Source organism: Elephas maximus, chromosome 7, assembly GCF_024166365.1.
Source record: "Elephas maximus indicus isolate mEleMax1 chromosome 7, mEleMax1 primary haplotype, whole genome shotgun sequence".
Classification (NCBI taxonomy): domain Eukaryota; kingdom Metazoa; phylum Chordata; class Mammalia; order Proboscidea; family Elephantidae; genus Elephas; species Elephas maximus.
This window is the reverse complement of record NC_064825.1, coordinates 56961557-56964556: the sequence shown is the minus strand read 5'-3', so window position 1 is coordinate 56964556 and position 3000 is coordinate 56961557. Positions and strand designations below refer to the sequence as shown.

General features: G+C 38.1%; 1 pseudogene; it reads left to right on the top strand.

The window, feature by feature from the left end:
• Positions 1 to 1793: 1793 nt before the first annotated feature.
• Positions 1794 to 2743, top strand: LOC126080002 (olfactory receptor 52A5-like; annotated as a pseudogene).
• Positions 2744 to 3000: the final 257 nt, after the last annotated feature.

Here is a 3000-nt window from a genome sequence, read left to right as displayed (position 1 = left end):
CAGCTTGCCGTGGGGCAAATGATGGAGATCTACAGATGTTTTACCTGAAGGAGAAGAGAGTCACAAGGGACTTGAATTCTGTGTTTTTATATCCAAATATACATAATACAGAGAGGGGAGGGTTGCTGTGTAAGGAATCTTTAGCTCAACATAAGGATGGTATTTCTGACAGTGACAGTGAAGCACATCAAAATACACATAGTCAGGTGCCAGGAAGCTACAAAATAATTCTGTTTATGGGGGGTGACTTGCTTGAAAAATCTTCAAAATTTTCTGCCTTTAAAATTTGGGATTAGGAATTAGGATCTTTGCGGGTCAGACAAGAACATAGAATGATACTGGAGGTGAAGATTTGTGGAGAAATATTTAGGAATGCTAAAGACAAACACACACACAAAATACATAGATCATTTCTATTTAGACCTAGAAGATTAATCACATAACCTACTTTCACTTTTAAAATAAATATTCTTTGATGTATACTCTCGAAGACTGCCACTGAACTTTTGTTCTCTGCTCATATATGGTTACTAAAAAAAGTGAAGCATCCACCATTAAAATTTTTATATTACAATGAGAAGTTTGTTGCAGAGTTTTCTTTTTCTAACTCTGCTGCATCCCAAGATCCTATCTCCTGAATGTACGTATGTTTTTGTCAGCTGTTCTCTATGGAATTCCTTAAACGTCTCTCAGAGGAACCCGGCTCCCTCATATATTTCTTGTGTCAGCTTTTCTGGAAGATACAACATTATAACTTCCTTCTGTCCTTCCACAGTAAGTAGCCCTGATTTCTTTATAAGGATTATCTCTATTAAAGCTGCCCCAAATGGATTCCTAGACTTCCAAAATCATTAGATTAACTTTACCTACCCACTTCAGTATCTTCCTCATTATTCCCCTGTACATAGGATCCACACTCTCTCCTCTTCTATAAAAGGTTCTCTTGAATCCATTTGATTTTGTAAATAATATTTTTGCTCTTTTCTTGTACTCCACAAACGTGGAAAAAGGCTCGTCTGAGGGGCTTAGATATGAAGTCATTAACTCAAACGTTTATATAGCATACCTTGTCTCCTGGGTCAGGTCTATCTTAGTAATACACTAAAATAACATAACTGCCATTGCCTATAGAGATGGAGTCTGGCTTTTTAAATAACTTCATATTTAGAAATTCTTTGGTGAAAAGGCAGTACATGTTGAAAAGAGATGGTTTTAGTGGTGGAGTCACAGCCCAAGAAAGAGGCATTCTATCAGTTAATATTCTACCAAAGAATACAGGCATACAGTGTAGGAATATCTAGTCCTGATATTCTCAAGTGAATAGAGGCTAGAAAGGATAGAGAAAGTGAAGCATAGAGAGCATTGGGGCTAATGGCGTTGGGGACTTTAAAACTGAAGTTCTATGCCTGAAGTCTGGTTTCCAATTTTTTTTTTCTACTTTCCAAAAGTAGGTTTAAAATGGAAAGAGAAGATGAAGTGGGAGAGGAAAGAGAGTATCTGTAAACATGGTGATTTCATTGACCTCCTGTAGGGATGGTATCCTAATACTCAGTCTTTGCACTGAGTATTTACAACTCAGTCTTTACAACATCGTCACTGATTGGTGAAACTTTCCTTGGTCTTTATAATGGCATTCCTCATTCATTAAAACAATGATTAAGAAGTGATGAAGATTATTTTGCTAATTCTGTAATTCAATAATTTTGTAACTAGGTGACAATAGGATATGTAAGAGTGCAGAGCACCATGGGTTGTCAAATTTGTCCCCTTGCTAAGAAGATCCCTGGATTGCCATGCCTATTAGGAATGGCACTGTACTTATGCTCTCTATGCTGACATTTGTTGGAATTCCTGGTCTGGAACCTGTGCAGTGCTGGATTGGGATTCCATGCTGTGCTACGTACATCATTGCTTTGATCAGAAATACTCTACTTTTGACCATCATCAAATCTGACCGAAGCCTCCATGAGCCCATATACATCTTTCTGGCCATGCTAGGAGCCACAGACATTGCACTTAGCACCAGCATTGTGCCCAAGATGCTTGTTTTTTTTTTTTTTTTTCCACTTGCCAGAGATCCGTTTTGATGCTTGTCTCTTTCAGATGTGGCTCATCCACGCATAGCAGGGTATTGAATCGGGAGTCCTGCTGCCCATGGCTCTGGACCGCTGTGTGGCCATCTGTCATCCCCTAAGACATGCTACCATATTCACTCACCAAGCAGTCACTTATATTGCAGTTGGGGTGGCATTGTGGACTGCTATCCTGGCAATTCCAGTGTTGTTTCTTATAAAATGTTGTCTGAAACTATATTGAACCAAGATAATATCTCACAGTTACTGTGAACACATGCCTATTGTGAGGCTTGCCTCTGAGGATGTTCACACCAATAAGATCTATATTCTTCTTGGATTTTTCATTAGTGGTGGGCTTGACTTCATTTTAATCACTCTTATTTTACAATATTTATCAGTGTCTTTCATCTACCCCAAAAAGGTGATTGCCTTAAGGCATTTAATACATGTATTCCTCACATATTTATCTTCTTCCAATTCTATCTTCTTGCTTTTTCTCCTTTTTTACTCACAGATCTGTATCTCATGCCCCATCATATATACATATCACCTCATCTACCCTTTATCTACTGGTTCCACCTGTCTTCAACTCTTTTGTCTATGGAGTGAAGACCAAGCAGATTCAAGATCAGGTAGTAAAAATGTTCCATTCCAAAGACCAGGATTGACATTTCATTGAAATTTTTCTTTCTGTAGGTTTAATGGCTCATCGTTTGGTCCTACGTAATCTGAATTTCCCACCTACTGCAGAGGCAATAATCATGCTTGTTAAATATATTACAAAGATATAAATGAACTTGTTTAGGAATTCCAGATGTTACTAACCTGAAGTTAGAAGGTTGTCAGAATAAGAAGCTGAGAGAAGGAGTGGAGCAAATAAGGTGCTGAAAGACTAAATTCCTATGTCCCTCTTTACTGTATGAGG